Here is a 15,595-nt window from a genome sequence, read left to right as displayed (position 1 = left end):
GATAGATCACCGTTTAAAAATAAATAAATGCAAACCGCCACTTCTTTCAAATGTTTCTTGCCGTTGCTTTTCACACCTGATGATGACCTTTTGTGTTATGGTCGAAACGTCGTGAGAATTTGTATTGTTTTATATATTTTTTATTATTTTATTGTTTCCCTTCAACGTGACTTTACCGAAAGAGCTAAGAATATGAACCCAAAATAACCTATATTATGTATGATATTGGTTGCGAAAGCAGCCAAATCCTCTAAATGCGTCATGTGGATTCTAAATGTGGAGGGGAAAAACCGGAGGACCCGGATAAAAATCCCCAAGACCAATATCCACTTCGATACACTCCACCACTATATTACATTGAAAACTGATTTCTTGAGAACTCAGTTTGTTGTCCTTCCCCTGCACCTCCGATTAGCACGGTTGGCTATGTACGGCGCCAAATAAGTTTCAACATATGTACACATACAACGTATGTACACATATGTAGTGGGTTCTCGGGACACAGAGACGGTGGAGTAGAGGCAGCACTGTTTATTTAACTTAACAGGGGTTACACTGGAAGGGGTAACGGCCCCTTCACCCGTATACACTCTGGGACACCCCCTAGGCTATCTAGCCTAACTCCTGTGCTCCCAGTTCCTCCGCTATAGGTGCTAGAGGAGGCTATCTGATCTGACCCTGGTCAAGCACAGATCACGACACCCCACCAATCAGACCGGCCCTTAAATGGGCTCCGGCTCTGAGGCTCTGGGGCCGCACCACCGGCTTGCCCTGCCGGCCCTTGAAAGGACTGCGGTCAGGGAAGTCCCAGGGTCTATCTAGCCGGCCTTCCTTCTTCACTGGTTCTTCATTCTTGGCCCCAACACACTGCCCCGAGCTCTCTGGCTCCCCGCCCTTTATACCCATACACCACTGAGGGCGGGGCTATAGCGGACGTGGTTGTAGCCACCAAGGTGTGGGCTGTGTGTTACCTTCCCACACTGTGTGTTTCGTTCCCACAACACCCCACATCGTTGCTGCTTTGTTGTTGTTGTAGCCCCCCCATCCACGTGCATCACGAGCACTCTCAGCTTCCCACTCCCGGCCCGGTCCACTTCCCCCCGTCCTAGCTTCACGTCTCCCTCTCCTAACGTCAACGCAACGCTCCCCTACCCCCCTCCCTTGCTCCTCCCCCCTCTCTTGCCTCGATAACCTCTTACCACGGTATTTCTCTCCTACTTCAGCAAAACAATTATTGCTGTGGTTTTCCCACCTGATGATGATTGCTTGTGTTGCGATCGAAACGTCATGATTTTTGTTTTCATTTTTACACCTACGTGACTTTACCGAAAGAACCAAATAGTTACTATGGACTGTGGACCACCTAGTATACCATTGTAGTTTGTGCTTCGTCCACGGAGAAGGAATAGCAAAACTTATCCAACAACATATATTTCGAAATCTGCTCTCTCCCTTCTGGTTGATGCATTGGTGTACAGCAGGACTCCTGCTGTATTGCCAGGGTGGGGCGGTGGTGGCTACGTTGCATGTGGCCTAATCCACCGCTGGATGCAGCAGCGACGGTGGTGGATCGGACAAATGTTGGGTGTCGATGAGGAGCCATGCTCTGGCTTTCCAGAAGGCGGTAGAGCAAAATTGTGGACTCCACCACCTGTTGTCTGTATGAGATAACGTGTTTCCCCCTCACACGCATATAAACTCTGGCTTGCTCCCACATGTAAACAACTCACTTGTGCAGTGCATCATGAGTTCTAGTTATTATCACGATTACGTGGAAAACCACAAGGAACGTGATGAAAACGGCGACCGAATGCCAAGCATCAATTGCTCAGTCAGAAGATATTTATTTACGTGCCATGTGCCCCAAAGAAGGGACGCTGATAGGTATAGTCTTCTGTCCAACAGTGCAGGAGATGATGCATCGTGATTTTTTTAAACACTTTTAACTTTTCCGTACTGTCCGTTTTTTACATTCTTTAAAATCTTTTGACGCTTAATATCTTCGGATCTACGAAGCCTAACGAGCTGACATTTTATACGCCGACTCGTTGTCTCGCGTGACAATTCAAGATTTCATAATAACTAAAAAACAACCAGACCTAGTGTCCTGCCGATCGTGGGTTTATTCATGTTTTTGACTTAATTTGAATCATTCCAACCCACACATTTTACCACCCCTCCCCCGCTTTTTTTTTAAACCACAAATGGTCGCGCCCAACTTCGAGGGGGCAAACGTCTCGTCCAATCAGAGCGGCTGTTTCTGGCCAGCCTCTGACCAATGAGGGGCCTTGCTGACATCGCCGCTCGTCACGGCGCCGGGGCGGCCGCTGCGCTTCCGGCTTCTTCAGCGCGGCACCAACAATGACGACAACAACGACAACAACAATAACAACAACAACTGCTACTGCTAAAGTAATTACATCGCTACAATCTGAGCACATAGTATTAGCGGTTGCTTTGTCACGCCCCTTCCTACGGGTTGAGCGCAAACAATGTTATGCTGCAGTCTATTGAGCAGGTCAGAACGGTGATGATGATTTTTCAAATTAAATGCCGTGATGCTATCCCTATTTTGATTGCCAGAGTGTTCACCATTATGATTGTTGATGCAAGTGCTTTAAGTTAAAGTGCTACATCTGTTGCACTTTGAATACTCTCGCGATATGCGCAGTTGTGCATATGCGCACATTGTTAAAATATTGCAGTCTCTACGTGCCTTGCCGTCTTTCGTACAGTACTTAATGATCGCAAACACGACGAATGTTTATACGTTATCGTGTTTTAAATGTCATTTCACTCGTTTGAAAGCGGGGTGGTTTGTTATTCTTCTTGTAATAGCCGCGCTACGTACTTTAATCTTTCATTACGTAGACTGTTGTATAGCAATGCACTTTAATTATTGTCAGGTCAAGGGTTGACATAGGCAAGCAATCATTGTCAACTCTACAGGGGCATAAAATAGGTACCACTTCCTGCGACGTCGTCATTGGTTGTTAAAGTTGGCCCCTGCCATGGGAATCTGGAATTTCTATTGGTGCAGATGAGCGCCGTACAATGCCCGTAGCAGCAGAGAGACATTTTGTCAATCCACTACTGGATGAGGGCCTCCCCATACATCAGCCCGGCTGGTCGGTGCGGGTTGGTAAAGGCGGACAGCATAGACGTACAGCACAACTGGATATAAACACACAACGTCGCCCCGCAGCCTTATGACAGCCTGTTTGTGCAAGCTCAGATCTGCTTAGCTTTCCAGGTCCAACCAGATCGCGCACATTCCAAGTCCGGGTGATTTGTTCATAGGCGTTAAGGTTTATAGTTATGCTGTTCTTAACAGTTAATATCTAACGGTGGAGAGATGTTAACTACCTCGCCTGGTATGGAGGAGGTTGTGGGTTCGATTCTGACCCTTATGCCTGTGGATTTGGAGTTTGCATGTTCTCCCCGTGGTTGCGTGGAATTTTTCTCCGGCTCCTACGGTTTTCCCTCCACAATTTTGAATCATGTGAATTCGAGTATTTTCGCTGCTTTAAATTTCCACATAAGCCACTTCATTGGGCTAATCAATTGTGGCCAGGTCGTTTTTGAAAAATACCAGTTAAATAATTTGCAATAGTTTTTATGGTAAAAAATGTACAAAACTAGTTTTTCAATGCACACTTTTATTTCAACTCAAAAGAAAAAGAAACAATATTACGACCCCATATTAATCAAATTTGATGCGCAGAATATGTGGGTGGCTTTTGATATGTTTAATTTTCTTTATGCAAGCCATCCAATTTTCTTCAGCACGTAAAATTGTATTAATTCTGGGGTCAAAATATAGTATTTCTACTTTTTAGTGCAAATAAAAGTGTGTACATTGATAAACTGGTTTTTCCATAATTTCTCGGGTAATTTTTTGGTCACGGGTAAAACTCATTCACATTTCGATGGGGCCCTGCCTACACCCTACAATGGTGGTGACACGTTATTGAGAGACTGTGTGGTTATGTTGCTGTGGTCTGGGACGTTGTTGCTGTCTTGCCAGATCTTGATAAATCGGATTTCTTACGTATTTAATACGTATTTATATTTAGTGACTTCCTTATTGCCATTTTCTCTATTTTGCGACTCCTATCGTTTTTTACATAGTTTGCCCATTGTAACTTGCTGACCCCGAGCTAATACTGAACGTCTGTGGAAAAAAACTTCATCGCTCATCGGATTCTGAATACATATTCTGATTCTGACAACAACAAACACACAAGCTGAAGGAGTCCACCAACAACTCTCCATGTGATTGCTGTGTAGATCGCGGGATGTTGCACCGCTGGCAATGGTGGTAGGTGCCGGGTTGTTGTTGGCGGTTTGTAGATTGCGGGATCGAGATAAGGCGACATCGAGCTGCCGGCCGTGCGAGAAGACCGCCGTCTGCAGATCGATTCCAACGTAATCGAACGTCTGTCCCTGCGCCTCCGTCGTTCATGCAGGGGGGGTCATAGGTTTGCAGCGCCCCCTGCATGAAAACGACGGAAAGTGCAGCGCTCATCACCGATAGATAAAGTTGTGCGCTTATATAAGAGTATGAACAGATACGATAAAATGCAGATTATCTCATCAGCAAACTTGGCAGACAGCCACACACCCCAAACACAATCCAACACGCACGCCTAATAACATCAGCCAATCACACATCTTGTTTTGCTAATCAGGATAAATGGGCCAACAGATTATACAACACTACAGACATAAAGGCCTAATTGCCAATCAAAAGCGTGAAATGGATGTTTATACTGGTAGGAACGAAGTTGTAAACTGAGTGTACCAGCCTGCAATAGATTAATGTGTCCGTCCGTCCGGCCGTCCCCTTTCAATACTTTAACGAAGTGAAATCTCGTGCTGTTGGGTGTAAAATCAGCAATAGACAGCGCAGAGACTTGATATGTCTTATTGCACCCAACATTTGGAAGTCACATTATCTCATTTGCGAACTTCGCTTTTGGGGATGTTTTGCACAATTTTACGTAACAATGTCATAAAATTGCGCAAAATTCCAATGTTCCTACCAGCCCACCCTGCAGGGACCTGTTTGTGTTGGTGAGTTTACTGGGTGGGGGGGGGGCGCCAGATTCATAACAGGTGGTGACTAATTTAAGAGGCCCAGCAAGTTCCTGAGCAGGTCCAGGTGTGGCACCACCTCTTGTGTTGAGCAGCATATAAAGCAGGCTGTGAACATAGGGAGAGAGGAAGAGGAGGAAGGCAGCGAAGGAAAAGCTCCCCCCCCCCTTCCCCAGCAACGCACGCCAGCTTATGCAGCACAAAGGAGGCAGGGATACCACAACAACAGGGGCCGTGAGTAGAAGCCCACTTTCTCGAAGTAGTACGTGGTAAGGTTAATATTAGGGCAACGTAATAAGGCCGATCCATTTTGTTTTGCCAGCGGCCGAGTCTGGGTGAGTGCGGCAGGTCAGAATTGGAGGAGCGTGGTGGGAAACACTGGGCCAGGGAGCTGAGAAGTGAGAAGGGGGTGCAACCAGGTGTGCCTCTGCTCAACCCCGACTGCTTAAAACTGCTGCTAGTGTTGCGCCTGTGTAGTTTGTACCCCTGCTGCCATCGCGGCTGCTGTCTCCCTAGAAGGGTACTAGAGTGTTCTACACTCCAGGTGAGTGTGGAGAAGTGGTCATTGTAGCAAACGGTGAACGAAGGAGGTCTGCTGTAGTAACTAGTGGGAGTGTGGCCGTGAGACTGCCACTGTTTGGCACCTGTTTGCAACCCTGACCAGAACTTGAAGGACTTAAACCTCTGGGTGCTCATTTTCCTGTACCTGGACACATGGTACAGCAAAAGTATTGCCTGCTGGTGTGTGAGTGTGCATGATGAGGTTGCATAGGGATTAGATGTTTCTTTAGCACGTGGGCTTTCGCGACCAATATCATCCATAAAAGAGGTTTTTTGGGTTAGATCGTGAAAATATAAATGTGTCATTCAAACCCACCACCACCCGACACAGCCAACTAGTAAGGGTTGTCACGTAAACAGAACGTGGCCAATTCGTCACTAGTACAGCACTAGTGTATAGTGTCGTATACTAGTACAGCACACCGGTGCGTTGGAGAACCAAGCCACAACATTGACAATCTGAGTACGAGGTTTCGCCAGTAATTACAACTCGCTTCATCAGGCGACAGCCAGATTTAGCTAGTTGGCTGTGTCGGGTGGTGGCGGGTTTTAACGACACATTTACGCGAACTAACCCAAAAAAACATCTGTATTAGCTGTGAATAAATCATACCTATCTGTCAAATGCACGAATGCTATTCTAAGTGTGACCCTTTTGATGGGTTTCTTCATGGTTTTAGGTGTGTGTAGGCAAGGCCTGGTGCCTCCATGTTTCTTTTGTAAGATGTGGCAGTGAACACTACTCCAGCTCCCTTAACCTGTCTGAACCTAAAATTGTTCAGACTCTTTGTACTGCCTTGGCCCTGGTCTGTGCTATCACCTGCAATGTACATTCTAACACCTCATGGTCTATCACCTTGGTGGGCTCCTTTTGTGTAGTGACGCCAGAATTGGTAACCCACAATTACAATCGAATTATTAAACTCCATTAACATGCTCAAACGCACTCCCAACCAAGTCCCAATGGAGAGGTGCTCTCCACAGCAACCAGAGCGATAACACATAATTTGCTAAAACACTACCTGTCAAAGTCAGCACAAGACGACAATCACAAATCGTCGAACCAACCTTACCCAGTGACGCTGACAAGGCAAAACAGGACCTTATTATAATTAAAGACACACAGGTTTAGTTGTAGCCCCCTGATAAATGCGAGCACACCGACCAATTCAAAATGGATAACATATGCTACTGGCACCACAATTCATAACAATACCTACAAGATATATAAACAAATCTGAATGAGTACTAATAACAAAACAGTCGGTGTCAAATGAAGTACTTTTTTTTTTTTTACACCTCGCATCCCTGTCTCCTAAGGCATGCCTCCAAATGTTATAGTTAGCCCTGATTGCCGTTTTGGACACTACCGATTTTAGTTTCCCTATCCATTGAAGTTGAGGAGGCCCTTGTAACTCTTGATGCAGAGTTCTCAGCGGCGCGAGTCCCCGCACTCCGACAGTCGGCAACGCTCACCCAGTTCTTGCAGTGGTGTCTCCACACTCCAGCAGTTGATAGGGTCCTCCTCGTGGCTCTGGGTGTGGTGTGTCACCCGCACCCTTCTCCGGCAGTAGAGACTGGACCCACACCTCGCAGCACACTCAGTCCCAGGTTCAGCACTAGCAGCTTCTGGGGCTGCATTGATTGAGGCTATTGCAGCCCTGGTTGTGGTTCCTCCACAGTCCAGAAGTGGACCAGGCCCTATTGCTGGTGGCTGGTGGCTGGTGCTGGTTGTATCCACCATCAGCATCACACCCCCTGGCTCCAGAGGGAAGCCAGGGTTGTGATCCTCAACTTTCACCTCGGCATAGACACTAACACGCTGTCAAAACCCTGCTCTTGACTGTACTAAGCCCATTAGGTGGACACTTTTGGGAAATAAATGAAAGTGTCCAAAATCGTCATTTTACGTCCTAGGACAACGTAACTCATGTTGTTGGATTCTTTTTAAAGTAAAAAAAAACTTAAATGCCAAACATATCTCCGACACATTGCATGCAACTAACGACACTTGTCAACAACTGCCATAGTTGTGCTTAAAAAGCTCATTCCTCTTGTGTCACTCATGTTCCCGGAGCTAGGAGACATTGTGCCACGGCCATGAAGCCACTCTGCAGGTGCCGCGACCCCCTCCCCACTCCCCACACTGAATACACACATTGCACACATGTAGTGTCCTGACCTTGGGTCACCTGGCAGTCGGGTTTTAATCTAAGAATTCCTCCTGAGGAATGTCCAACGGTTTCTCGATGCCAGGAGATTGGCTCGACTCAGCAGGACGGTTTACATCGCAGCACCCCTGAATTGGTTATAAACGTAACAATGTAAACCCTCCCAGGTTAGCTGCGATGAATAAACATTTGGCGGTGTAAAGAGGATGGGGCAAGGTAGCAGGGACTAGTGATGTCAGAGAGAGGGCCGACTTAAGCCCCTAGGGAGCGTGCGATTGGCCACGGACGATCACGTGACCCGGGCCTCTGAGTAGGATATAGAGAGGGACCTGGGGGTGGTGACGGGGGCAGTTCTCCTCTAGACCGTCCGGGAGAAGTTGCGAGCCTCGACTCTCGGCGTCCGTGAGATGCCGACGGTTGCAGTTACGAGCAATACAGCATGTCTCTTAGGGACAGCGCTAACAAAGGGGGCCCAGTTACTCGGTCTGCGAGTGCCAGGCAAGAGCAGCCCGACGTGGTGGAAGAGGGGGATGAACGGGCAGACGTTGCTGCCCCACCTTCCCCGTTAGGGCGATGGGCTGGACCTCGAGTCCCAAATGTTGGTGTCAGAAGAGGTACGGCTCTCCATGTGTACAAGGGAGAGGGGCACCCCACCAGTAGGGTTCCAAGCAACAGTAGGGTACATGTTTACTGGGCAAGGGATGCCATCATGGAAATAATTCACGTATGCGAGAGAGATTAATGGCTGGACAGACACGCAAGCACTGCAGCAGTTAAACATGTATTTAGATGGGCGGGCAGCCGACTTTGTGGAAGCACTACCCATAAGTGCCCAAGTGCATTGTGATGAGTTAATGCACTGCCTCGGCCAATGCTTCGGTACATGCGAACATGAGGCAAAAGCAGTGTTAAATGCACGCTGCCACCAGCCCAGCGAGGACCTCAGCAGTTACGCCGAGAACGTGAGCTCGCTAACGCAGAGTGGCGCACCCAGGGTACGATGCTGAGATTATTGATGATTTCGCCACAGAGAAGGTTCAGCGGTACTTGACCAACACAGCGTGGTGGCAACCAGCTGCAAACTGTCCGCGTCCCCCATTCAATACCCTTGTCGAGCGGGTGCATGTGTGTGTGAGAGAGGGTTGTAGCGGGCCATCGCACGTATCCTTCCAGAGCAGGAGGAAGAGGTGGAGCTCGCCAAGGCCGTAAGGAGGGGGACAAGGGAGCCTCTGGGACCCAGTAAGACCACCTCAGGATGGGTGGTGGCTTTACAGACCGGGATAGGAGATGTTGCAGGCAATGTGACCCATTTACTTGGGGAGGTGACCCAATTACACGGGAATGTGACCAAGCTATAGTTCAGAGTGGAGCTAGTCCAGTCCAAGGTGGGAGGATTATGCTCCATGATTGGAGGGCTAACTAGGCGAGTCTCGACTGGAGACCGAGTTCGAACAGATGCGCATAGGGAGTGTAAGGGGGAGTGGGAAAGGGGCCTCCTATGGTGCTACCGACCTTCCCCGCGCGTGCTACCTGTGCGACTTACGGCGTCTCGTGCGAGACTGTCCCTAGATCATCCGCGCTAGGCAAGTGCCAGGGTTAAACCCCAACCCCCCTGAATAGTGGACCACCTAGGGGTGCAATTAACGTGGTCCCAACAAAAGTAGACAATAGCGAGCGAGTGACCCCCCACGCAGATGCCTACAACAACATCCGAGAACTTGGCGACTGTGGGTGACTGGCTGCAGGAGCTAGTGGCATGGGAGCCATGTCACTGGTGGAAGGGCAGGACACTTGAGCAGTAGCCTCGCTCGTGAGACGTATTGAGTTGCACGTCAACTAGCTTGGACTGGGACGATCTGGACCAGACTGGAGCACAGTACTCCGCTGTTGAATAACACAGACAGTCCTGTTGTCTTGAGTGTCTGGGTACTTGCGCCCCAACATGTACCAGCCAGTTTACTGAGTAGATTTTTCAGAGTGCTGACTTATGCTGCTGTTTTCTTCAGGTGTTTGTGGTACGTCAGTGATCTGTTCAAGGTCACGCCTAGGTAAACCGGATTCGGATCATGCTTGATATGCTGGCCCTTGGGTGGATGTTGAGTTCCTGGTTTGCTTTCGCTTTGTGCAGATGAAAAACATTGGAGACTGTTTTGGTTGTAGTCGCCATCTACTAAGGTGCCCCGCCATCATCTCCATATCTTTGTTTAGCACTCTCTCTACCTCGGAATGCATGACTTTGGGTTCAAAGGCAAATATCTTCGGCATATATTATTTTGCGTGACTATGGCACTGGCAGATAGGACTGAATACTGCGGTAGTCCATTCGCTTGGCTTCTCAAAGAGTTGCATTTGTCTCCCATGGGCACTCGAAATTGTCTATCGTGGAGGAAAAGTTTGATAATTTATACTACCCAGCATGGCATCACTATGGATAGCTTCAACAACAGGCCTGCAAGCCAGACCGAGTTGTACTCTGCCGTTAGGTCAAGGAAAACTGTTCCAGTTTTCAGGTTTTTCTGGTACCCATTCTCGATGAATGTTGTCAGAGAAAGAAGTTGGTCACAGGTACTGCGTCCTTGTCTGAAACCTGCCTGCTCAACCGTGATGGTGTTCTCCAGTTCCGGACTGATCCGTTGTAGGATCAGGCACTCCAGCAGCTTAAAACACACGGAGAGCAAGGAAATTGGGAGTTAGCTGGCCCCACTGTTTGGATCCTTGCCGGGCTTTGGGATGGCAATTACTTTTGCCTGGCGCCATGCTCATGCCATCCTCTGCTCCTGTATAATCTACGTATAGAAGGTTGAGCCCTGTCTTCGCCTTTGGGCATAGGTGCTTCAGGACCTCTAACAAGATGTTGTCATATTCTGTAGCAGTGCCTGATTTTATGCGGCACAACATTGTTTCAAGCTCTGACTCCGTGAATGCCTCCGGACTGCCTCTGTCTACTAAACTGTCTGTCTTTTGATGCCAATATTGCCGTCGTTCGTCTTGCACTTGACTTCAGTGTTCTTTCTTCAACGGGGCTTTGGCAACTTGAAGCAGATGGCAAGCGACAGCGTTTGGGCTGACCACAGGTCGAGCTTGGACTGGTGGTTTCTGAGCAGCACCCAGTCGACGAATTTGGCTCCAGCATTTCCACCTGGAATGAGTGAAGTTGAGTTTCTCCGTCGTTTCCTCCCATCGAGTTTGTCTGGTGGCATCCAGAGACTCCATTAAATGATTGGCAACGTCCGGATCTCCAAATGATTCATACTCATCGAGAAGAGTCTGGCACACGTCATCCAAACAGGGTGTGTAGACTGGCCTACAGCCACGTGGCATAGACGCACTTGTTGCACTTGAGATTACTCCCTGGAAGTGTCGATAAGCGTATTTGTTTGGGATAGTGAGATGGAATAGTGACTATGCTTATTTCCAGTTTGTCATTGTATAAGTCCAAATCAGCCGAACGGAAGTTCCAACGCTTCTTGGACGAGCCGTGTATGATCAGCAGTTGGAGTCCAATATTAATGAGCAGTGGTCTGTGTTGACTGTGGGGGAAGTCGTCTAAAACTGTTTGACTTGCTGGCTGATGATGGTCACTGACGGCTGTGACCCAGCAAAGGTTAGGTGAGGTAATCCTTCTGTCACCTCGCAGAGTGGAAGGTCCCATGTTGCTTGGCATCATGGGTCAATGTTATATCATTGTTGGTTGTCCATTCCACCAAGTGCTCTCCGTCCTCATTTGGAACGGAGTAACCCCATTCGGGGTGGTGACTGTTGAAGTCGCCGACGTATACCGCGGAGTGTTCAAGGGTTCGAAGCACATTTTGGGCCCACTGCGCACTGTGTGGTTTGTAGACATTGGCGGTCTTGAATCCTCCGACCTGGATCGCATGGCAAAAACTGGAGGAGGAGATCAGAGAGGCATCCGTGATATTAGAGCGCACGTACAGTAAGGAAAAAAAGTATTTGATCCCCTGCTGATTTTGTATGTTTGCCCACTGACAAAGAAGTGATCAGTCTATAATATTAATGGTAGGTTTATTTGAACAGTGAGAGTCAGAATGACAACAAAATCCAGAAAAACGCATGTCAGAAATGTTATAAATTGATTTGCATTTTAATGAGGGAAATACGTATTAGACCCCCTCTCAATCAGAAAGATTTCTGGCTCCCAGGTGTCTTTTATACAGGTAACGAGCTGAGATTAGGAGCACACTCTTAAAGGGAGTGCTCCTAATCTCAGCTTGTTACTTGTATAAAAGACACCTGTCCACAGAAGCAATCAATCAATCAGATTCCACACTCTCCACCATGGCCAAGACCAAAGATCTCTCCAAAGATGTCTGGGACAAGATTGTAGACCTACATAAGGCTAGAAAGGGCTACAAGACCATTGCCAAGCAGCTTGGTGAGAAGGTGACAACAGTTGGTGCGATTATTCGCAAATGGAAGAAACATAAAATAACTCAATCTCCCTCGGCCTGGGGCTCCATGCAAGATCTCACCTCGTGGAGTTGCAATGATCATGAGAACGGTGAGGAATCAGCCCAGAACTACACGGGAGGATCGTGTCAATGATTTCAAGGCAGCTGGGACCATAGTCACCAAGAAAACAATTGGTAACACACTACGCCATGAAGGACTGAAATCCTGCAGTGCCCGCAAGGTCCCCCTGCTCAAGAAAGCACATATACATGCCCGTCTGAAGTTTGCCAATGAACATCTGAATGATTCAGAGGACAATTGGGTGAAAGTGTTGTGGTCAGATGAGACCAAAATGGAGCTCTTTGGCATCAACTCAACTCGCCGTGTTTGGAGGAGGAGGAATGCTGCCTATGACCCCAAGAACACCATCCCCACAGTCAAACATGGAGGTGGAAACATGCTTTGGGGGTGTTTTTCTGCTAAGGGGACAGGACAACTTCACCGCATCAAAGGGACGATGGACGGGGCCATGTACCGTCAAATCTTGGGTGAGAACCTCCTTCCCTCAGCCAGGGCATTGAAAATGGGTCGTGGATGGGTATTCCAGCATGACAATAACCCAGAACACACGGCCAAAGCAACAAAGGAGTGGCTCAAGAAGAAGCACATTAAGGTCCTGGAGTGGCCTAGCCAGTCTCCAGACCTTAATCCCATAGAAAATCTGTGGAGGAAGCTGAAGGTTCGAGTTGCCAAATGTCAGCCTCGAAACCTTAATGACTTGGAGATCTACAAAGAGGAGTGGGATAAAATCCCTCCTGAGATGTGTGCAAACCTGGTGGCCAACTACAAGAAACGTCTGACCTCTGTGATTGCCAACAAGGGTTTTGCCACCAAGTACTAAGTCATGTTTTGCAGAGGGGTCAAATACTTATTTCTCTCATTAAAATGCAAATCAATTTATAACATTTTTGACATGCTTTTTTTAGGATTTTTGTTGTTGTTATTCTGTCTCTCACTGTTCAAATAAACCTAACATTAAAATTATAGACTGATCATTTCTTTGTCAGTGGGCAAACGTACAAAATCAGCAGGGGATCAAATACTTTTTTCCCTCACTGTACATCATTCATGGCCTGACATATCCATAAAACAGGTGTTAAGATGTTAAAACATCTAACTGAAACCTTTTGCCAGAAATCATCTACATTAACCACATATACTTGTGATTCCTTGCAAAAGGCTTCAGTTTCGTGTTTTTGCATATTAGCACCTGTTTTATTGCCAGAGGGTAAAACCTATTCTTATATTTTGATACTGGCAAGAGAGGTCACATGATGTAGCTGCTCACCCCCAGCTCTCAATGTCCTGAGTGCATTGGCTTTGTGCTGTTCGCCTTTTGGCATCCTGTGGTCTAACAGTGAGACTAGGCTCTAAAGAAAGCTGTCTCTGGTGAAGATCAATCAGTTTCAAGGACAATGCATATACTACCAGAGCATGTTTTTTGTTTGTTTGCATGTTCACCACAAGTATATGTGGTTAAAGCAGACAGGATTCTTTCCAAAAGGTTTCAGTTTGGTGTTTTAACATCTTTACATCTGTTTTATTGCCAGAAAGGGTGAAACCTATTCTCATGAATCCATACTCTTTGGTTCTTTCCGTAAAGTCACGTAGGTAGAAAAGTAAAATAAAATAAAAAATAATACATCACGACGTTTTGATTGCAACAAAAGCGGTCCTCCTCAGGCGGAATTTTTTTTTTCCAGTAGTGAAACTGTTGAACCAGGAAGAAACACAGCGAGAGAGCTGTTACAACAAGACGTTATATATGTGGCGAAGGGCAAGCAGGCGGTCTGAGCTGGAAAGGAATTCCACCCCCGCACACAAGCATGTCAGTTGTGTTAATGGGGGAGATTAGGGAGAGAGATTAGCATGAAATGAGCTTCCGTCGTCGCATACGAGTTATCGCCCCCACATATGCACACAACAGCAGTGTTAATGGGAGATTAGCACTATGTTGATGGGAGCGATTAGGGGGATTAGCAGGTTAATGTCATGTCTATATGTAACACAAGCTGTGGCGCTGCCAACTGCTGTGAGAGGCAAGTGCGTCCACGCAAGAGAACCACCGCAACGGTGGTCGCGCCAGTGAGACACACAGCCCATCACACAGCCAGAACCATCGATGCATCGTGGCTAAGGGAGCAGAGGTGGCCATGTTCGTGAGACCCCAGCCCGTGAATGCAGAGGCACCGAACAGGGCAGTGCAACTCAGAAAATGGAAGCACCACAGCAAGTTACGGGTATAAGCTGAGCAATCATCGGAAAGATGTTATCTCCGACTCACCATATTCAGCTGTCCAAGGCATGGATCAGGCTTGCCTTCATCAAGGTAATGGACGGTTCAGTTAAGATATGGCACCACTGGAATAGGAGGTGACTGACCGACTGCTTCCTATCTTTTCCAGGAAGGGCTAAAGCCTGCCTAGTCGCAATCCAGTGAAATGTAGAAAGCAGGTGGCCTCCCTGGGTAGAGATCAAGTCACAAAGACACAAGGTGTAGATTAACTGGGAGGTTGCTCGTCCCTCTTTGCTTCCATCTATTGGAGCTGGAATTATGGTGGCTACTGGCGCTAGACTTGCCCTCCAATGGATGCTCGTTAAAGGATTTAAAGTGCACTCAATCCAATTAAAGGGACTCACATCCTGTATTGTGTTTTTATGACACGACTTTCTGCAGTCAAAACACCATATACATTTACAAAATGTTGTATATACATGTCAGCCCACAGAGCCACTTTGCAGCCTCCTCCTGCAGCACGTAAAGGGCAACCAGTCCTCTCGACATGCCCTGACGTACGTTACAGCCAAAGACTATGTAGGGCCCCATCGATGTTCGGAAGCAGCACACTCCCCTGGTCAGACTGGAAGTGGTTTAACTGCACCCATTTGCGCCTTGGGAGGTCGAAGCCAGACATCTGGATGGATTGCTTATGAGGTCCTTGTTTAAATTTTGATTTAAAGCTTTCGTGACTGCAGTAATTCATATTTTTAGTTCTTTCGGTAAAGTCACGTTTGTGTTATGGTCGAAACGTCGTGAGAATTTTCATTGTTATATATATTTTATTATTTTATTGTTTCCCTTCAACGTGACTTTACCGAAAGAACTAAGAATAGGTCCTTGTTTGACACCTTCATGGCTCTCCATTCGTTGCTGCATGCAGTGCAGGTATCCCACATACTCCACTATTAAGGCTGGTATTGCCCACTGGGTGTCAGAACTTCAGCTGCACGGGTAGTGGCTTGAAAATATCGGCATGAAGGGGTTAACGCCAGTGCCGCATGTACTTTGTCCAGCA

At 47.5% G+C, this 15,595-nt stretch overlaps 1 long non-coding RNA gene across 1 annotated transcript in view; it reads left to right on the top strand.

The window, feature by feature from the left end:
• LOC116958348 (uncharacterized) overlaps positions 1-15,595 on the top strand; it is a 28,351-nt gene continuing 12,756 nt past the window's right edge. Inside the window, exon 1 of the long non-coding RNA XR_004405350.2 lies at positions 1-2,412. This is a non-coding gene — a long non-coding RNA (uncharacterized LOC116958348). The remainder of the gene's footprint in view (positions 2,413-15,595) is intronic.

The sequence above is a fragment of the Petromyzon marinus genome (genome assembly GCF_048934315.1).
Source record: "Petromyzon marinus isolate PM22_M1 ecotype Great Lakes invasive population chromosome 76 unlocalized genomic scaffold, UKy_Petmar_22M1.pri1.0 chr76_unloc.3, whole genome shotgun sequence".
NCBI lineage: Eukaryota > Metazoa > Chordata > Hyperoartia > Petromyzontiformes > Petromyzontidae > Petromyzon > Petromyzon marinus.
The sequence above is the reverse complement of the archived record's forward strand: the minus strand, read 5'-3'. Positions and strand labels throughout refer to the sequence as shown.